This window comes from Sceloporus occidentalis, unplaced genomic scaffold (genome assembly GCF_023333645.1).
Source record: "Sceloporus occidentalis isolate IW3139 unplaced genomic scaffold, rSceOcc1.0.p SCAF_3, whole genome shotgun sequence".
NCBI lineage: Eukaryota > Metazoa > Chordata > Lepidosauria > Squamata > Phrynosomatidae > Sceloporus > Sceloporus occidentalis.
In genome coordinates this window covers 163,911,576-163,934,746 of record NW_028316983.1, presented here as the reverse complement: position 1 = coordinate 163,934,746, position 23,171 = coordinate 163,911,576, and positions in this window count along the sequence as shown.

The following is a 23,171-nucleotide window of genomic DNA, read 5'->3' as shown; positions in this document are numbered from 1 at the left end:
CTAAGATCTTTCATATTTTCTTTTCATTGCTGCTACTGTTTCCTGATTTAGCAGTGACTTTCACAAATACGGTTATGTGGATCTGCACATCTAACCAGCAAAGGTAACTGGTAAAATGCTGGTTTACTTATGATGTATTGTTTCTTAAACAGACCCATATACTTACCTGCTTCTTCTTAGTAATCTTACTTGGTGCATTCATACACTTAAAAACAATGCTTTAATAAACATGGTGATACCATAATGGTTATTGGCATATTGACTGCTTGTTACTGTAGTTTAGAGATGGAAAGAAAATTTGTAATTATTTGTTCACAGTTCAAAAAATGTGCCAAATAGTCAGAAAACCATATTGGAAAGAATAATAGACCAGTGAGGATTTTGCACAATTTTTTCTTGGTTATTTGATGTCCTGAACCGTTGCACATAAATATGTAAGGATAAACATGTAAGGGTGTTTGGGTTTTGGCACAAAAATGGTTTTCTATGCATGAAATCGATTTCCTGCACAGAAAAGGCTGTTTTTCTTTTTTCTGTTTGTACAAAAAACTCATGTGTTTTTCTCAGCAAAGTAATTCCTGCATACCACTTCAGCATGGTTTAATATTGGGAGAATACAGTGGCAGAATATTTGTTTTTTCCTGCAGTGGAGAGAAAACTATTATTATTATTATTATTTGTTCATGCATGTAAGGATGAAATAGTTAAGGATTTACATCCTTCTTGCAGTTATCACATTGTCCTCATGGTAGACAACTCAGGCAGACCTCACACCACTAATACCTTGGACAGATTACCTCTAGAAGTGCATAGAGATAGTGGAAAAGACAAAACTGGTGGAGGAAAAAATGGCTACTACTACATATAAATAAATAAATAATAAAACTTTTATTTCTACCCTGCTTTTTGTAAAAACAATCAAAGCGGCTTACAATATTAATAGAGTATGTATATAATTTTGTAAGTGTGTGTGTAATGTTCTGTCATGTCAGTTTTCATTCCTGCAGAATTTATAAATTAGTAATCTTCATAACATTGTATTGTTTATCTTCCTTCTCCTGGCTTGCAAACTTAAGGCTGTGGCTTCATTTATTGCATCAATCCATCTTCCTCTTCTGCCTCCAAATTTTCCCAGCATCATTTTCTTCATTTACAGTTTTAAAAAAATATAAACTGTAAATAAAGTTTTTACAATTTTTAATAAACTGCTTAGATCTGAAAGCTGCAATAACAAAACATACAGTTAAAAAAGATACATGTAATTAAAATGCACACTGAAACTCAATGGCTATTTAGTTATGTCTGCATATCTGAAGCGGGATCTGCACTACAGAAATAATCCAGTTTGATACCACTTTAACTGCCATGGCTCAGTGCTATGGGTTTCTGAGAATTGTAGTTTTCTGAGACATTTAGCCTTCTCTGTCAGAGAGCTCTGATGTCACAACAAACTATAAATCTCAGAACTCCATAGCATTGAGCTATGGCACTTAAAGTGGTGTCAAACTGGATTATTTCTGCAGCGTGGATGCAGCCAAAGTAACACCTTCTGTTGTCTGGCCTGGCACTACCCTACACAATACCTTTAGCCCATCTTAAGAGGCAGATGTGGCAAAGGCAAGCTGTTTAACTTCCAACTGAGGCACAAGGAAGATGATGTTTCCATCCCACTCCTACCAGCAAGTGAGCAGTGACAAGGATTTGTGGCAGATGTCCTGCTTCCAGTAGTCTCAGCTTCACTTGCTGGCTGGAGGGGGCAGAAATTAACCCAGTATTTTCCTAAAATGAAATGTTATCTCTATGCCTGTCTGTCTGTATTACCCCAGAACTAGTTAAGATGTCTGCCACCAAGAAACATAGTGACTGTTCCCAGGACGGCAGATTCAACAGTGATCAAGTCAGGGAAAGAAGAATGCTAGCAATAAAAGAAAATGAACCTATTGCTTAACTAGTATAATATCACTAAAACATTTTAACACTTTGAATAATAATTAAAAAGGGTTCAGCAAAAAATGTTGTTTGTTTTGTGTGCCTTCAAGTCATTTTCAACTTATGACAACCCTAAGGCGACCCTATCATGGGGTTTTCTTGGCGAGATTTGTTTAGAAGAGGTTGGTCAAAGTCAGATGGGGGGTAATGACAGGAGAAGGATGAGAGTGAAGCGCAATGCTCCCATCCTTATTGTATGAAGAATATCAGATGATGTCGTGATTATCCTGTGATTATCCCATCAATGAAGAGGAATTGTCCCTCCTACTGTGAGGATCGGAACTAAGCTGGGGGACAGTGTGGTAACAGAAGCCTGAGGGGGTCATTGAAGTCTATGGTGTTCCTTCATGATCGGGGACAAGTTCATATTCGCCGGACCTGTTTCCCCCCCAAAAGATACAGCTTTTACTCCGCTTTCAAAAGACCCGTGCCAAGGGGCATTTGCCCCTGAACAGGTGTGGAAGCCTCAGATTCGATAGTGAAAGGATCGGGGCCAATATGGACTTCTTGTGGTTAATTTGGTTTCTAATCCGGGGTAAAAGGTAGTCTGAATGGCCCCAAAGAGAGGGATTGAGATCTCAGAGGATTTCTAGGAAGCAGCAATTAATTAAATAGCAGCTATGTTGAGCTACTGATCTATAAATTCTCAGCCCTGTCCTCCAGGAGTTCTTGGAAATTATCTGACCTACCTGGCTTCCCATTGTGTTCCTGAACTCTGCACTTGACTTGGGCAGTGTCTGTTGACTCTGGTTACTGTTTACCTGACTTGGATATTGCTGAACTCTCTTCCCAGACCTGAAGCCTGTGAATGAACTTAAGGCTTGTGTTTACTGTAAGTAAAATAAGTGCTAAACTGTAAGCTGCTCTCTTACTTTGCTTGCTCATTCGCTGCTGGCATCTGCTATCAGCTGTGTAGCAGTCAGCCTCTGGCTGGTTCCCTGGACTGTTTGGGACACACATGCCATTTCTGTGGCCCTCAGGACCCCTCCAGGAGTCAATTATTTTGCCCCCAAATGGGGTATTTTCATCACATTTTGCTCCTCTCCCCAGCCATTTTAGGATTTTTAAAAAACTGGAAGTCAGCACTTCTCATGACAACACCCCAGAAATTGGCATTCTAAGACAAGTTACTTCTGATTTTGGAAGCAGCATATACACATGACTAGTAGCCATTGGGAGCCTTATATTCTAAGCATGTATCTAATCCCCTGGAAGAGGAATGAGTAACCTGACACTGGAGTGACAGATTCCCTTTCCAGGTTGGTCACACAAGCAACCTTAAGCCTGCCCTTAAAACCTTAAAATCAGTCACTTGGTTTAGCATTTGCGGCCTTAAAGTGGCTGCAACACTGCACAAGAGAATGTAGCATAATCTGAGTTTGGGTGTAGGTATGTATGACTGATTTCCTCTCAAATCTCACAGTTCAATGAGGCAACATCAGAGTGTGGTTGAGATGGCAAATATGAGTAATGAGGACAAATACACAAGACAGCAGAGGCTGCAGCAGCATGCTTTTGGCCGAACCTGCTGGGAAAAACAAGATTCTGCCCTTTCCTCATCTACCACTGAGTTGAGCGCAAACTTTTTTTGCACTTTGAATTCAGTTTGCACCAACTGAACTTAGGGAGGACAAACAGGAGGCGTAGAGGAGGAGATAGTGGGACATTTTAAAAGCAGCTTAAAAAGTGGAATGACAGAAGATAAACTTGAATTGGCAAAGGTCAGGCAGAGATGTGAACAAAAACAATATTTTTTAAAAATGAATAATGCATTGTTTCAAAACAGGCTTATAAATTGGCTCTATACCTATTTCAGTGTAACAAACTGTTCCTATTCTACATTTTCCCTAGCGTTGCCAGAGTGAAATACTGGAAATGACTCCTAGACCCCAATGGTTGTGTAGAAGAGGGAATTTCAGCAGGTGCTGCTTGTTACATTGCTCCTGAACAACCATTATAGATACAGGAGCCACCTCCAGTTTTGAATTTGGCAACCTTAACTTTCCTCTGAAATATTTCACCATCAAATCTTCTTCCCTATCTCAGCCATCTGACAGTTAAACAGGCAAGCCTCTCCCTTTATCTTCTTTCCCCTCACTTCCCTTTCATAGCATGTACCATTGGGTAGCTATATATATGCTAAGAAGACTTCTATCAGGACCTGCCATGATTTTAGGGGAAAGCCAGGGTATGGGAGTTATTATACTGACGTGCTGTAATGGGATATGCAGTGAATCAATTATTGTAAGGAAGTGGTTATCACATCTAGAGGTGACATGATAAAGAAGAGGAGTCAGCCATGACTTGAAACTAGCCAAGATCATTGTTCTGGAGAAAAACTGGCTGAAGGAATAAGGAGTGGTGGCATGGGAAAGGAGAGAACCAAAGTTGTTTTGAGTATGTAATGAATGAACAATTAGCCAACCAATAATTCAAAATTGTGTGGTTTAATTAGACATTGTTAATACTTGCTGTTTAGTTCTGATAATGAATGTCTCTGATGTGGGCCTATAGTTACTGAATGAAAGTTTGTTGAGTTTTAACTACTGAAGCCTGGATTTCTGAACTTGGTTAACTGCTGGACAACTTCTGTTCTGCTCCCCCTCACAACTGGCTAGCTGACTGTGGATTTTCCTGCTGCCACCACTAGAATCAAAATGAAGCATACATACATACATACATACATACATACATAGTACACATTTGACAGAGGGTCTAAATAAAACCAGAATTACAGGCCATTACAGTCACCTTTTCAAGCATGTTTTGTCCTCCCTCTCTGGGCCAGTATGACACGTTCATACTAATTTTCTTGAAATATAATGTGATGATTTTTATTTATTTTTTTTACCATAAAGCTGGGTTGGCCTGTTGTCTGCTGCTTGCTTTTAATATTTATAGTCGTCCTGGCCTCTAAATCTAGGTTCTTTAAAAAAGAAGTCTAGAAACTCTGCATGTCATGCAGATTCACCTGCAGCTTGGCCTTCACAGCAGTAACACTCTGAGTGTTTCTGTCTTGGTCCTCAGTTATGTCATTAAATTGAAAACTTTCTCACAGTAGGTGTTAGACCCAACATTGAAAAGTGCAAAAAGGATCAGTTTCTTCATTTGGTTACCTGTACCCTCTGGCATTTCTCTGAAACCCTCCGCATATCTCTGATCTATGTTCTCCTTCTTGGAGACAATCTCTCCTCTTATTTGTTGTAAAACACAGTAGTCATCACACAGCGTGTCAGTGTCAATCTCAATGTGGAATGCTGTAGGAAGAATCTGTAAACCTGCCTACCCTGTGAAGTGAGAGCTCTGACTTTAAAAAAAAAAAGTTAAGTTTCAAAATGATATTATTTATTCTACTATTGTGTCTTATAAACCTCCCTTCTGAATTTTCTGTTGTCAGTTGGAGGCACGTTGCCCCAAATTATTTAGTTTGATCTTCTATAGAGCCTCTCGTTGTCTCTTCAGTGTTGAATGAGAGCAGTCTATGACACCATGGAGTTCTGTGGAGCTGACAAAGTTAAATTCCAGTTTCCTCACAGCATATTGAAAAACTACCATCATATTGTGCAAAAGGTAAACATAACTAAGGGAAAAGATTGGTTTTCTTCCTCACTGAAAGCTTCTCAGACAATTTTTAATAATTCTTTTTGCCCTCTGAAAAAAAGCATGACCTTAAAACAGAACAACATTATAGTGTATGTTCAATAGTCAGTGGAAGTGACAGCCATCTTGTTATTTATCCAAACATATCTTTCTGTTCTATTTCTACAAATGCTGTCTATTATGCCCTCATAAGAGAGCCTGCCTTCTTGGCCAAGAAGCTAAACTCATTGTGTACCTTGAGGATACATCAACCGAAAGCCTTCATACCATATCTGAGGCAGTTGTGTATTATAGTACATTGGCATTCCACTCGTATCAGGTGTTCATTAAACTGTTTTAATTCCTGATACACTGATTTGTGTTTTCCAAGATTTACAGAGGTATTGTCAGCCATGTAAGAATATACACTGCTAATGCTGAGTCTGGTGAAGGCAGTGGTAAACCACCTCTGAACAAATTTTGGCAAGAAAATCCCATAAGTCTCCATAAGTCAGAAACAATTTGAAGGCACACAACAACAACAACAACAACAACAACAATGCTGAGTCCATTCTTCTGTAGAATGTTGGAGAGCTATCTTGCAGTTGTCTCATTATTATTATTGTAAAAATAAAGAAAGCTTAATTTGCTCTGTCACAGAAAAGATACCTACAGAAAAGTTGATGGGAAGAAATTCCCCTGTTCCTTTCTGGATCCAAATGGGACCCCTTCCAAAAAACAAACCCTGGGCAGTAACCAAGTGTTTAAGCAAAAGGTCTGGTAATTTTGGGACCAAAATATGTTATTGTGTGATGCTTGCTTTTTCCTACCCACAACATTTAATTAATTAATTAATTTGTTGGGGAGCAATTTGAGAATAAGGTAATATTTTTGGAAGCATTTTATTTTCATAGGCTTGGCTTGTATAACTTAAATGATGGAAATACTATGGGAAGCTGGGGTGACATTTAGTAAAAAAATGTATAGATTTGTGGCCTTCTTCTTCTTCTTCTTCTTGATGTTTATGTTGTTCCTTGTTTTATGCTTTCAATGTAGCTTCTGGATTCATTGCTTTTCTTCCCTCAAATGTAAATGAAACCACTGGTCGAACAGAGTACGTTCTGCTATAATTGTATTACTTTGTGAAGCCAAATTTTGAATTCATCTTCCTTGCACCATTCATCATTAAAACTATACAAACACCTTCACTTTTATTTAAAAGACCACTGACTGAGGATCCTTTACCAGCATCACTGTCTCTCATTATCTGAATGTTTTTTGCTGAATTTTTTAAAAATTGTATGACCGTAACCAGTATAGTGTGGAGAGGCCTTCTTTTGGCAGTATGTAGCTCCTACGAATTTAGCTATAGAACAATACGTGGAATTATTTTGAGATACTCAGCTTTTCCTCTATGTTCCTCCAGGATGACTCTGTACCTCTACTGTTCTAATTCCTTTTGCAGCATTTTGTAACATTTATACAGGATAGTTTTCATGATTTCCCCCTCTCATTACTGACTATTGATCTCCTATCCCTCTGCTCCATCCTGTTTAGGCCTCTTGGAATGATAGTGTGATAGAGGTTCACAATGGTAGTTTGTCATACCTACTGTTCTGAAAGGGCTTGGTTACTAAAGTCAGTACTTTAGTACTTCCAGGCTAGACTTGGAGATTTGGCAGTCCTCCTGACGTTAGACTCAGTTCCTGGTAATTCCAAGTGATAAACATGGAGTGTTAAACGTGGTGTTGACAAACCTAGAAAAGGCCCAGTTCACCATTGTTCAACTGTGCTCTCCTTAGCTATGATTCTTAGAAGACTCCAGGGCAGCATAATTTGTTTAAACTTGAGAACATCAGGGGGCATGACTTGTGGATTTCATAAAGTGCCTCCTGTTCCTCAGTCTCATAATTTGAGCATTGTTTTGACTCATGCTTTGAAACCATAGAATCCAATTCTAAAGCATACTGTATAATGAATCCTTTTACCCCTGGATGCATTAATTTATTTGGATTAAACACAGAGCAGTATATAGTTTGAAATTTGTATTCACAATTTTTTAAAGGGACGGAAAAGTCTGAATTAATAGTTACAATTTAATGTGCACAATAGTTTATGAGGTAACATAACCAAGAAAGAAAAATAAAATGAAAAATAAAAAACAAGTCCTCACACTGAGAAAGAAGAACCAACATTTTAGTAAGGTGGATAGTAAAGGCGCTCTACAGAAAGCAAACAGCCCCTGAAGTGATGGGAATGCATTTTTCTTTTCTTTTAATAATTTATATCTCCCTCTTCCCTCCCCAGAATAAATCCAAAGTAGCTAACAACATAAAATAAATGAAACATCAAACACACAAGGAAAGATGCACAGTTTCAAAATCTGTGATACAGTTTGATGACTGAAACTAAGCAGGTCCAACCCTGTGAGCTGCCAGGATCAGGGAGATCATGGAACTAGTGGGAAGCCACCCAGAAGCAATCCCCAAAGGAAGAGTCAGAGTAGAAATGGTGATCCAAGACAACTGAGGGTAAGAGGAAATAAATTGGAGTATGGCAAGCGGTAGCAAAGGCCTATCAATCAAGTCAGAAAACCCTATTAAAAACATTTCACAAAAAAATAAAAATAAAAATCCAAAATGTTGAGAACAATGCAGTTTTTGGTTATCAGATGTCATAGTGGAAGACCCAAAGTAGAAATAATATTCTTGTGGAAAACCAAAATGGCATCTGGTTTCATGAATGCCTGCAACAGCTGAAAAGAAAATGTCAAAAAGGGAATCTACATGAGGACTGTATTCCAGCTCCTCTGTGTAGTATCCCTGGCCTGGTTTGACCCCTTTACTGCCACACAATTTTAATCTAAACTGGCCTCAGTTTGGAAAGCTACACAGGACTCCAATTACACAGCCACATCGGTACAAGTGGGTGTTTCTACTGTGTGCATGTGTTTGCTGTATTGGTTTATGTCTGTTCACATAACTGTAGCAGCTGCAGGGTTGTTGTATTTTTTTTGATCCCTACAATGTATGCTCATATTTGCATATTCGTGAATCAAATAGCCTTTGTTTTCTCTTCATTCTGTTTGCCCATCTGCACTTCTATAAAGTAAAGGCCACAGAGAAGCAGGGTGTTGAAATGCTGCAATGTGAATACAAACACCAAATCCAAAAAAGTGGCAACATCGCCTTTTCCGGGTGCCAGTACAAACATGGAAGCTACCTTTTTGTAGCGAATAGTCTGGTGACCTAGGTGACCAACTGACCTAAGTGACCACACACCGACTTGGCCCCTTGCCCCTCACCCCTCAATGGGGTCAAACCACATTTTCAAACACTGGTTCTTCATCCAAACAGTGTAGTAAACTGGAGGGTTTTTTTTTTAATTGCCATAAACCCCTCAGGCATTGAAAAGAAGTATTTTCACATTGGAATGTCATGTGTTCCAACAGGAGAGGGATCCAGGGAAGGACTCATTATTTAGCCTGTGTAGATTTCAGCCTCAAAGTATGATGATTTCTGCCTCAGTCCTCCTTCTCCTTCCCTTCCCAATTTTTCTCTTGCATCTCTATAGGAACAGAGTCTGTGAGCAGCCTGAACACTTGCAACCCTGCACTTCCTAGGATGCATGTGCTATCAAGGAGGGAGGTGTTAATTGCTGTACTAATTACAACATGATTGCTTTGCACTTGTTTTGCACTTGCAGGTGATTAAATTTTTAACGAAGCATATTACTTGGCACTGTTAGCACAGTTAACACATTTTTCTCCCCCTTCCCCCTTCCCCCCTCCCCTTTTTATGCCTTGGGAGAAGTCCTGCACTGCAGACCCTTGGCTGTGATGTGCTTCTGTTGTGTTTGGAACAAGTCTCTGTTTAGTCTGTCGGGTAGCAGTGCCCCTGTCTTCCTGCTTGGGAAAAAAAAGCAGCAGCCGATTAGAATCACACCCAGCATGACGGCACTGGCCAGATGCGAGCACAAAACTCACTGAGGTATTAGCTAAAAATTAGGCAGGGCTGTTGGTACCACTTGCCCAGATTTTTTCCCCCCATTTCGAAACCATGCCAGCTCAAGCCAGTCAGCCATCAGTTGCCATTGGAGGATTTTGCAGCAAGGTAGAGAAATGACAGCAACTTCCGGGTGATTTATTTGTGCTGCACAGTCTGTGCTCCCAGCAGAACCAGAGCACAGGAAATGTACATCTGTTCTGTCGGCAGAGTTGTAGAATTCTGATCAGTAGCAGTGACGCATGGATAGCACAGGCTGGCTGCATGTGCTAAAGTGAAAAGCACAATTCAGGCAATGGGTCCAGGCCAGTGCCCTGTGAAGTGTACTTAAAGTCCCATCCCAACTGCTGCTAATGTTGCTCTGTTTGTTTATTATACAGCACTTCTGCCTTATGGCTCTTATAGTTGCTGTGTTCAGTGATGTGTAGCTAGAATTGGACCTTAGGGCTAAAGTCAAAAGCACTGCAGCTGGGCAGATAGCTATACAGAGCACCTCAGTTGATGGAGGTTTGGAAAACCAATATAGTGTCGCCATATTTTATTCTTTTTTGCTAGTTTCTTTCTTTGCTTTCTTTCTTTTTTAAAAAAATACACTTTATAGCTTGTGGGCAGCTGGCTGGATATGTACATGGTTATGTACACAATTACAGATATCAGTTTTGTTATTTTTTACTTTAAAAACTTTCCTTTTCTACCCTGAAATAGTGCTTATTTCCAAATAAATGCATTTGGAATTAGGGTAGTAGAAACCCCCCCACCCCCGGTAGTCATGATATTATGATTTAAGTGGGTTTACAGTGTAAAATGGAACATGCTCAGAGCATTTTGTTCTTTTGAAACCAGAGCTGGAAAACAGTTTTTAAACTCTCTCTGTTATTTGGAGAATAGAAGCTGTTCAACAGCATGGGGCAACAGCTGGTACAGGGAGAAGGGAAATGTCAATTGTGTGCTTCACAAATGAAGTAAATATAAAATCAAAATCTAAAGTGTGGGAGGAAATAAAACTATTAAGTCAAAGGTCTAAAGTTAGTTAGCTGTACCACTTTGCTGCTACTCCTGTTTTATACCTGATATGGGGAAAGAAAGTGTGGCTTGATAAAGACAAACAAACAAGCTTAATTTATATACCGGTTCATACCACCTAAGCAGTGTCTAAGCGGTTTACAACTGTAAGATGTAATGGCAGAGGTAGGATTTAGACCCAAGCCTCAGAGATCTACTTCTTTAACTCCTGGACACTCACTGGACACTCACTTAAAGATACTCATCTGAAGATGTAAAAGTCAAGTAATAAATAAACATATTAGCAAAACAGATGCTTTCACACATGACTTTCCCCCCATTACAGCAATAGCAGCTTCATTTACATGCCACTTCATATTGCACTGAGCAGTCTCTAAGTGGTTTACAACTGTAAGTTAATTGCCCCCATCAAGCTGGGTACTCATTTTAGTGACCTTGGAAAGATGCTAGGCTGACCCTGAGCGCCTGGCTGGGATTGAACTCACAACCTTGTGGTTTGTGAGTGAGTGACTGCAGTACTGGCATTTAACTACTGCCCCATCAGGGCTCTTATAACCATGTAAGAAGAGCATCACAATCATGGCACATTATTTCTCTTCATCTATATGTGGAAATGATTCACACACCTGCATATATAAGTTGTGCAGTTGCTGATAGCACTACTGACTCAGAGGTTGCATTAGGCTGTATCAGTATCAAGTATCAAGATCCAGAGCTGGATTTATAACTGGAGCCTTAGGCAATAGCTTGGGGTGATGATGATGATGATGATGATAGTGGTGGTGGTGGTGATGATGATGTTCAGTAGCTAAAGTTGAGGGGACAGTCAATTTCCAATTCATTTGCTGGAGAAAACAATGCAAACAGCCATTAATTACTTTGTAAAACTGGCAATACTGTTATCAATGGCCAGATTGTGCAATTGTTGTTTTATTATAACCAGAATCTATCATTATGTGCAGGATGATGTACAGAAATTACTTCCATGTCCAACAAATAGGGTGCATGGAACTGATTGTATATCAGACCTATGCGTGCACATTTATCATTTTCACATGACAGGTATAGATCATGCAGGAAAATTGTGCATCAAATTGAGAATGTTGCTGTAAATGCAATGTAAAAGGGGACCTCAAAGGCAAATGATAAAAATCCCCTCTCCAACACCATAAAGAGAGGTTGACTGTACTAGCAATTGAATCTTATTTTCAGTGGACGTGATTGGATAATGTTCTCAAACGTCCTGATGCAGCAGGTTAGTTTAGTCCTGGACACTGTGTGGCAAACACAGCTCTGTTTTCTAAGGCTGCCACTGCTACCCTCACTATCTGCCACCTGAGGTGATCACTTCTTTCAGCAGGATGAAATGGTAAAATGGACAGAGTCTAACACTACAGTAATCTCTTTTGGGCTAAACTTAATGGATAAAAAGGAATTGTAATTATAAATTTATTATCAAATCCTCTCACCATTCCTGTTTTCTCCTGTACCCAGTAGCAATACTGCTTCTCTTTAGAGACTTGTACAGTGGAGTTGCACAACAAAGTTGTTCATGGCATATGTTGTGACTTGTGTTGATCAGCCTGGCCATCAATTCTCTCGTGCTGGTATCAAATCACTGACACATTCATTCTGTCCAAAGCTTCCTTGATAGAAGATAGGATTAGGCAGTTAATTTTTTTTGCCCCCAGACAATCACTGTGAGATTGCCATTATTTTCATTTTATAAAGGAGGGATTGTGGCTGAGATGGTGGCTTGCTTAAGGCCACATAGCAAAGACTTAACTGAGCAAAGGTTCAAATCAGACTCAAAATCCAACACCCTCTCCACTCCACTAGCTTTGCAGTATTAGACAGAATGATAAAACCTACATTGGCAGAGATCTCTGTGTGCAATGTTTTCCCTCCAGCTTTAAAACATTTAGCAGCAACATAAGCTTTGCACATTGTTATACATTAGTAGCACTACCATCCTCTCGACTTGTAAGTTTCATCTCTAGACATAGACTCCTAAATGTTGAATAAAATGATGATGCAAATTAATTTGTCCATTGGCAATTGCAAAGTTCAAACTTGAGAGCCTAAAAGAAAATCACCCCCCAATTTCACATCTTTGCTGCTGTCTAATAATTGTTCACATATGGCTTGTTAGCATAATAGTCACAGAAGCTGATAGGAATAGCCCTAGACATTTTGCTGCCTGAGGTGAAGGACAAGATGGCACCCTCACCTCATTTCATGCATAAACACTGACAGACTTTTACTCCAGCTTTTTAAAAAAATAATAGGGATGGAATAGTGTCCTCTACTATTCAAAATAGGGTGATTAGTGCACATTTAAAAAAGGTGACTTGCCGCTGCTGAATTCAATTCGAAACCAGGATACATCCAGATTTTATCACATGGATTTATGCTGCTGACACTGCCAGGTGGATGCATCCTAGGTAGCATCTGGCTAGAATCCAAGTTCAGCCAGCTGATTTGCAAAGCTGGGAAACTCCTGGCTTTAAAAAGAGGCCAGCTGAGTTTGGATTCTAGCTGGATGTTACCTGGGATGCAGCCTGGTGGCATTGGCAGCAAAATTCCATGCAACAAAATATGGATGCATCCCGAATTCGAATTGAATTTGGCAGTGGTAATTCACTTTTTTAAGCTGTGCACTAATCTGCAAAGTTAGATGATTTAGGAAAGGATGTGTGGCATAGACAACTATGCCTTTTAACATCTCACTGCCATACTCTTCCCACCAGCATCTGGGCACTAAGGCAATCACCTCACTTTGTCTGGGAGCAAGTTGGGAATAAATATCACAACATGAATATACTTTGTACCAAGTTGAAGATTTGGCATTAGCTGTTCAGAATGCTGGCAAGAGTTTCATTTTAGTCAACCATCTGAAAGCATCCCCCAATCCTGTGGGCAGAAGGAAACTGAAAAGCACTAAAGATAAAGACCCACTAAAAACCTGGGTCCCATTCATTGTTGACTTTTGATCTCTTCCCCCTCTCCCCCCAGATTTCTGTCACAAACTGGCAAAATGAAATATAAAAATTACAACTGATATATAAATCACCAGTCAACATTTTAGCTAGTGCTGTTTCTATTATGGATGCAAATAGTACAGGTTGAATCTCCGTTATCCAAAATGCTTGGGACCAGAAGTATTTGGATTTTTTAAATTTTATTTTGGAGTACTTGCATATACATAATCAGATATCTTGGAGACAGGATCCACATCTAAACATGAAATTCATGTATGTTTTATATATACTTATACACATAGATAATTGTACACATAATATTTTTAATACATTTTTTGCATAAAACAAAGTTTGTGTACAGTGAACCATCAGAAAGCAAAGGTGTTATTATCTCAGCCATCCATGTGGACAACTTTGGATTTTGGAGTATTTTATATTTTTAAATTCCAGATAAGGGACACTCTACCTGAACCATTAGTTTCCTTTGAGATCGGAATACCTGAGCAAGGAGGGCCACAGTTGTCAGTACGGTTGTATCCTATTCTCTGATACTTTGATTAAGTGTGTTCAGCTCATCCAATATGGCAATATCACAAATACTGACCATCCAGCCAACAGGTAACCTAGCGTAAGTATGACATCAGCTCAATAAAGGGTCTCTCAGTAGGTCCATAGGTAGATTTGTGACAACTTTTCAAATGAAGAGCTCAGTGCCATACATCTCTCTCCTGTCATTTCACACTGCAGTGTTATAGCAGTATATTTCACTTTAACTACATGGCAACATCCTGTGGAGTCTGTAGTTTAGCAAGGCCCAAGACCTCTCTGGCTCAGAATTCTAAATGCTGTTCCCTAAACTGCAAATCCCAGGATTCCATAGAATGTTGCCATGGCAGTTAAAGTGGAATATATCCACACAGAGTAGTGTGATAAAGTCGTAAGTTTTACTAAAAATATAGTAAGTGATTGTTTTGAACAGAATCTAAGATTAGTGGGTCAGCATGCCATAGCTGACTAGGTTAGGTTGGGTTGTTTTGATGTTGAAAAAACCTATCTCTGCAAATGCTTCTGCTTTAGCTGGGTGAGGAATGTTGTCCTCACCATCTCATTTTGAACATAACTCACACCAGTTTCGCCCAGTTATGTCTAATGGTAAAGGCTTATGGGATCTGAAGCTCAAAACATCTGGTGGCCAATAGTTCGTCATCCCTGTCCTAGCATTGTTGCTTTCCTCCCCTTAATCCTTCACCCTCTTTTTCTGTTGTTGTTGCTTCTGTTGTTTAATTTTATTTTAGGGAATTCCAGACAGATATCTCCTAGCATTACTGACTGAAAAGTTGTTGTGTGGTCTCCAAGTCATTTCTGACTTATTGTGACCCTAGGATGGACCTACGAGAGGGTTTTCTTGCCAATATTTGTTTGGAAGGGAGTTGCCCTTGCTTTCCTGTGAGGCTGAGAGTGACTTGTCCGTGGTTACCCAGTAGGTTTCTATGGCTGAGCATGGATTAGAGCCCTGGCCTTCAAGGTCTTAGTCTAACAATCAAACTCAATCATGCTGGCTCTCAACTGAAAGGTACTGTGTAGTTATACCATCTTACCTTTCCTAACATATATGTGTGGGATTGCCAGTAAAGAAGAAAGACAGAAATGGTGGGAAAACATGGAAGAGTTGAAAAGGGAAGATAACATCCATACAACCTCCATAAAATTCTCTCTTTGTGGCAAGGCATTAAAGCTGCATCTACAAGTGTTCATTGAGGCTTTACTGTATGTATTTAACCTCCCTACTAGTAAATCTACCCTTGGCCCTTTGTACTGAAGCAAAATGTCTTTGTCCATTCCTGATGTTCATGTTATGGACTTGTTTCACCTCCTAATATAGATTTTGGGTTGGTTTCCAAAAGCAAAGCAACATAGTTTTAGATTTCATTCCTCTGTTTGAAATGACTACTAGTTACAGCAGGCAGTCTCATTCAGAATGATATCCACTTAAAAGGGCCACTGACTGGTCTGTTTTATTTTATTTTATGCTGTCTAATGTATGCAGTTATTCCTGCTTGAAAAAAAAGAGCATGCCATCTTTCCAATGAAAACTTCATATTCCAGGCCATTAGTCACTGTCGGGCCTTGGCCCCCTTGGTGCTTTTCACTGCAGATGTCATAACAGAGTCGAGATGAACTGGCAGCTCTTATGCTTCCCAATAAATTAATGTGCAGCAGTGTAATCCATATCCCAAGTGATAAAGTTAACAACAGTTTGTAAGCCTGTCACATAAGCTAAACAATTCAGATGAATATTCTGTCCCTGGCAACCTCCTATTGTGTGGGAGGGGAGGAACTCTTTCCAGAGTGAACAGTTATTAATGCATTGTAAAGATAACTGCAAAATGTCACAGGCAAGGCACAATTAATTCATCGTCCCCTTTCAATTCAATGTCCTGGCTTCTTCTTCTTCTTTTTCCCTTTTAGAGAAAGGAACCTGTTTTCTCTTCAATACAGGCCATGCACTGGTTCCCTCTGAATTCATACATCATTTCCTCTGCTGTTTTGCCTTTCCTCCCCAGTGTTCCAGCTGGGCTGAAGCTACAGCTCAGCTGTCAGCCGTTCAGGGAGACTTTTCGGCTGCCGACTCCAGGGTCAGCCACCTGTGAGTCTCCCACACTCCCCAGCATGTGGTTATTGCTGGAACAAGACATCGAAGGCTTGGTGAAGCTGTAGCCAAATTGGTTTGGCTGAGTTGCCGACCTCTTGGCTTCAGCTTCCAAAAGAGACATCCATATTTAAAGAGGCCGATGCATTTAAAACACCAGTCATATTAATAATATTGGAAGGGGGAGGAGGAGGAGAAAGAAGATAAGAGGAAGAAGAAGAGAAGGAAGAAGAGGAGGAGAAGAAAAAGGAAGAGGAGGAGTGGCAGCAACAGCTGCCAGAATGAATATTGTGTAGCGGAGAGAAGTCATGCAGAAAGCTTCCTGCATGGAGGACAAGGAAGAAGCTTCTGTATTAGATCACAGGACTGTAGAGTTGGAAGAAACCCAAGGTCATCTGTTCTAACCACCCGCCAATGCACAAATCCACAGCTAAATCATCCCTGGTGGATGGACACCTAACCCCTGATTAAAAGTCTCTGGCTAAAGAGAGTCTACCACCTTCTGTGGGGGGTCTTCTGTTGTCAAGTATCTTTTACCATAAAAATTTATATGAGTCATAAAAGTGATAAAAATTTTATTTAGACTGTGACTTCCAGAATTCTTCAGTCAACATGGCCAATGGGAGTTGTAGTCCAAAAAGGAACTTTTCCAAGCTCTAATTGGAAGACAGATATTGCTAACTAAGGAGGGATTGGTGGGTGGGATGGCCTGTGGAGGGGAACAGTCCAGTGCAAGAATGTTGAAATTGCTGTTTCGTTGATGTCAATGGTAAATTACCAATTTACACATGGTAATTCCCTTGACCTAGGTGTCTGAATGATTTCTGGCTTCCTTTCAGTCAATGTGGACATTAACACATATTATACACACACACACACACACACACACACACACACACACACTTAAGACAGTATTAGATAGCTACAAAACTAGTCCAAGTTACTGGCAGTCTTAAATGCATGAAGAATCTTGAAAGTGATAGAAAAGATGGACATGTTTTACTTTTATTTTATATTTTTTAAAGAAAACGTTATGGCAGGTCATGAGAAAAGAAACCCTGGGAGAAGATCCAAACTCCACAGTTGGACATTTGTTATTAGGACTAACTAAAATTGTTTGTGCAGATTAATTTCATTTGTTATGCCTTTACCTAAGAATATACCATGCGCACTCACCCTAATCTATGTAGGATAATTTAAGATTCCCAATGCTTCAGCCTTTGGTAAGGAAACAAAAATATTAAAATATCAAAAATCTCAAAGTCAAACCTGTTAGGCCCTAGCTTTAAATCAGCAGAGTAGCAGAAATGTGCCTTTGTCCAGCTATGGTCTGAAACAGACCAGCAATAAGTGCTGGCTTGGGAGTAGCTTGGGGGTGTGGAGTTTAGATGCACACCTCGACCCATCATGCCGTCCACCCGCCCAAATGGTGGGAAGTGTTGTGGTGCTCCAGTGGTGTGACATTCATATGCCGCACACTGCAGGAGAGTAGAAAAGCCGTGGCAGTGGTGGAAAGGGTGGCTTTTTTTCCACCCCAAAAAAGAGCAGCATTTTGCCACTTCTTTGTGGTCTGGAAAAATGCCGGACTAGGGCCATGGCAAGTGGTTGCCGTGGCCCCGATCTGGCAATCAAATGAGCAACATCAAGCTGCCCCTTTAGGGCTGTCCATACCGGCCCTATATCTTATTACTGACAGTTAAGATATATATTTATTCAGAACTGTTTTTTATTTCTGGAATAATGAGTACAACAGTAATATGCATTCCTTTCCATTGATTTGTTGTAGTTAACTGCTATCAAGTTGACTTCAACTTATGGCGACCCTGTGAATGAGGCTTCCATCTCATGCTATCATCAGTAGCCCTGCTCAGATCTTGCAGACTCAGGGCCATGGCTTACTTGATTGAGTCTATCCATCTGCAATGCAATCTTTCTCTTTCCCTACTGCCTTCTACCATCCCAAGAATTATTGTCTTGCTCTGGGACCTTCCTATTTGTCTTTTTACAGCATGCATAGAACGTTTCTCCAGTACCACATTCCAAATGAGTTAATTTTCTTCCTATCAGCTTTTTTCACTGTTCTGCTTTCACAACCATACATAGAAATTGGAAATACAGTGGCATGGACATTCCTAACTTTAATATTTAATTATATAGCTTTACACTTCAGGATCTTGTCTAGTTCCTTCATAGCTGCCCTTTCAAGCTCTAGCCTTCTTCTGACTTTTTGACTGCAGTCTCCATTCTGATTAATGAATGTGCCAAGGCATGGGAAATCTTGTACTATTTCAATATTTTTATCATTTGATTGCTGGATCATGGCCAAGGCAACTGCACACTGCAGCCCAGATATGTCATGTTTGTGGTCCACTTTGCTGCTTCTTTTTGGGCCAGAAAAACACCGGATCAGCACAGCGACATACAGTTGCCATGGCCCCGATCCAGTGCTCAAAGGGGCAGTATCAAGCCACCCCTTTAGGGCCGTCTGTACTGGCCCTATGTTTCCTCAAGAACTGAGACTGACTCCAAAAAACAACACAAGTAAGCTTGTAGTTCAGAACAAAATTTACTCATGGCTTTAATCTATATTTACATAGAAGCTATATCCTAATCTAGCTAGTGAATAATTCAGGTAAAAAGAAATCTTTATCTCACCATCTTTCCAAAGTAAGTTGAGAGAGGAGGAAGATGAAAAACATTCAGTTCAGTTGAAAATCTTTTAGAGAGTAGATGTGTTAGTCCCCAAGGGGGAATGACCCAAATCACATGGTTAGTTTGAGAGAGAGAAAGAGAGAGAGAGAGAGATAGAGAGAGAAGTTTGCATATAGGAAATCCCTATCTATCTAAGCAGGTGGAAACAGAATGCAAAAATCTTCCAACTGTGGTGGAAATTCCTTGTTGAAATAAAAAGCCATAGAAACATGGAGTCGCTTTGGTTAAAGAAAAATAGGTTTTTAAAATACAGGCTTGGAGTTTAGAAAAAATTAGAGCAAAGGAGTAAAAAGAGCATCATGACCCGTAAGAAGCTGGCACCAACAGAATTAGACATAATATACACAATTTAAGATAAGGATACATTGTTGATGTTCAGAAGCAAGGTTAGAAGGAAAGCTACTAAATTCCTAAAGGAGGGGGTAAGGAGTGATGATGCAGTTTTAATGTATGCATGTATTTCTGTTCTGATTGTAAGAATTCTGTATGTTTAAATTGTAATTAGCCAATCAATGTATTGAAGAAGCTTCTTTGTCTTCAATAATATAAAAAGAGCCATTTTGTCTTGTTCGGGATCTCAGCTTTTTGGAACTTGAATTCCACTGAGTTCAATGTTTTCCTTTGTCGACAATTGGAAATAAACTTATGGATTTTAAATTTATTAGGTCCTTGTCAATCATTGCTATGCCAGGCCTAGATCTTTAAGTTTACTGAAATTTCTGTTACACAACTATGTGTGTGTACACACACACACACACACACACACACACACACACACACACAGATTTGCCCCCCCCCCAAATGGGGCATGCACTGCCATTCAACCCAATGGGGCTTGAATTTTGAAGATTTTCTATTTTGGGGTGGTTTTGGTGTTGGTGGTGTCCAGAATGGATTCCCTGCAAAAACGGAGGGGCTACTGTATATAGATACATATACTTATCATATATGTATATATACAAACTGCTGTTTTTGTCTTCTGGATTGAACTATTCCCCTCCTCCTCCTGCTTGGGCTGATAACAGAGCAGGCTGACTAGCTGTCATAACCACAAAGGAGGACAAGGCAAAATATAGGACATTCCAGAAAAATGGAGGGCATTACAAAATAAAAGCTAAAACCACTCATAGGAATATAAATTCATGTTTCATAGACATTTTGGAATTCTTCCTGGATAGAAGGCTGAAATGCAGGACATGTCCTCGAAAAGAAAGGTATGTGGTCACCCTGTACCAGAGTCATTATTTGCACTGGAAGAAGGATGACAGTGTTAGCTTTTTCTTATTCCTCCTGAATCCATCAATGCCTCCTCCCATTTTCCAGAGAGTGGAAGTAGTTCTCCTGTGCCTCAAGAGGTAAGCTATTGATGGCAAACCAAAGAAACTCTTCCACTCATGGATGGATGAGCCTGGTTCTACACCATTATGCTTTCATCCTATTTCAGACAATTATTTCCACCCTAAGTTGGCTGCAGTTGCTGTTTACAAACAAAAACTGTGAGACAGGTAAGGAAAGGGGGAGTAGAGGAGAAAGACAGAGCAATGAGCTCAGTGTGACTGCTAGGATGAAGAGATGGACTGTGAAAAGACAGTTTCATATTCACATGGGTTCAGGGTGCTTTTCCATCACTACTGTTCTTGCCTGAATCAGGATGTTGGAAGTACCTCTTTGCACATTTTTGAAGCTGTAAAACACTGTTGGATTATTCTTTTGTGAACACGGTTGTCTTCTCAGGCCAATGTTAAAGGCCTATAAAATGGAAATCTGCATGGGCTAGATGTGTGGCATCTTGACAGCCATTTTTTAAGGATCAAAAGAGAGGAGATTACAGCAATACCTCTTAAGCAAACATGCCCTGGAACTCCACTTGGCTATTCCGGGAACTCTTTCTAAGGAGACTGTGAAATAGTTTCTGGACTATCATTCCCAGAGTCCCCTAGCCAATATGGCATACTGCCTGGGGATTCTGGGAGTGACAGCCCAAACATTAACTTTCCCAAGCTTCGCTTCTAAGTATGCATGCAACCATAGTATTCTGGCTCCAGTATTTTGCTCTGATCTCACATTGAGATCTGTTAATTCAGAAGTAATTCCCAATGAAATCAATTGGGTTTAACTTATAAGTAAATAAGGTTGGGATGGGTTCCAACTCACACCAGCTAACTGTCCCACACAATCATATTAGTTTAAGAGTAGAAGCATACTGGTTTGGCATAATTTTATACACTTTTCCCCATGATAGTGCTTTGGCAATCCATGGTCATATGATCTGTTTTTTGCAGTGCCAAATACTGCTGTGTGAATGTGTAGCTTCTCCTCCCTCCAAGCATGGGCCTGCTGTGTGCACATTCACACAGAAACCCCATGCATTGGGAAGAAGTGGGACAAGCAAAACTGGCTGCCAACCATCTCCTGAAGCTGGCTCCATGAAGTGGTTGGCAGTGCCATTACTGCAAGGGGGAAGAGAAGTTGGAGAAAACAGAATCACACCTACACACACCACATGATTGCCTGAGAAGTGGAAATGCCATGGACAGGACCTATCACACGAAGGCAGTAATGGAGCTGCAACAAAGTTGAGAGCCTACTGATGGGTTTTGCCTGTCTATGAAATGGTGCACTACAGTAATGAATAGAATACAAGGCAGCAGTGTGATGAACACGACGTCATGTGGTAAGTAGCAGCCAAAGATGCTTTTACCCTTTTAAAATTCTGCTTTTTAGCCCCATGTGGTAAAGTCCTAAAACTGAGATCTTAGTTTGGTTGGCAACTCAGAATCCCTTTAGTTTTGATCAGAATGAAAGAGTTTGTGTGTAAATACACAGACTAAGAACTTTATCGCACCCATTTTTTTCACCATTATGGGTACGGAAAGAGGACGCTCGTGTGCGCACATGACCGGTTAAAAACGAATTTTATCACATGCCAAAGCGTCTTGCAAAAGGCTCCATTCCATCCCCCGGCGCCAAGCCATCCCCGTTCAGTGCTGATGCACGTGAAATGTTCTGGTTGGAAGTTTTCCGACCGAGGAAAATGATGCTCGTCAGCACTGAACGGGGACGGCTTGGCGCCGGGGGACAGAAAAGGGCCTTTTGGAGGACACTTTGGCATGCGATAAAATCCGTTTTTGGCTGGTTACACGCGTGAACACGAGTGTCCTCTTTCCGTACCCGTAACGGTGAAAAAACTGGGTGCAATAAAGTTCTAAGATTAGAACCATTGAGTATTTAAAGCAATCTTTCTATTTTTCTTTGACCAGATAAGTCAATTCACTGAAAAACTCAAACAAATCTACAGCATACTTTCACTTATTTATAGATAGCAAACTCTATTCTGAACTAGTGATCTCTCTGTTTACACTTGATTTGCCCTGATAATGTAATGCCATATACAAAAACCTGATAGAATATGCTACTCTTCACAGTCCAGCAGTTCTCCCCCTTTAAATAATGGCAGTACAGACTCCTGGGTTTAAATTTAAATGTTTAAATTGCACCAATATCCTCCTTTGTGCATGCATACACATGTGTGCATGCACACATGCGCGTGCGCATGCACACACACACACACACACACACATCCTATTTGCATACTGTGCAGTGACTTGTAAAATATGAATGCCCACCAAAACCATGGTTACCAAGCATAACACTATCTTATTTTTACTTACACAACCAGTAAAACAGCTGGAGGCCGAAAGTCATGAGCAGACAATAAATATATTACTACATCTTAGCCAAGCAGCAGGGAGACACACTTTGCTTTTGGAGCTAGAGCAAGAGAAGAATAAATACCTTTAGTAGGCTGTTTAGGCCGACATACTGCCCACAGAAACCTGTATCTTAAAATAAGACAGAGTTTTTGCTCCTGGAGAGTAAACGATATACATAGAGATCAAAGAAAAGTAGAAGAATGCTGGTCTTTAGAGAGGGATTGGCTTTATAGTGGGAATTCATGGGACACCCTCATGCATGCATGTCACTTGAACAATAAGTTTTTTAGTACATAGTGGTTTGAGTGTTGTGCTAGGACACTAGGAGACCAGGGTTCGAAGCTCTATTCAACCATGGAAATCCACTGGGTGCCTTTGGGCCAATCGCACCCTCTCATCCTCAAAGGAAGGCAAAGAAAAAAACCCTTCTGAATAAATCTTGCCAAGAAAACCCTGTGATAGGGCCACCCTAATTCATAAATGACATGAAAGCACACAACAACACAACTCCCAGCAACCT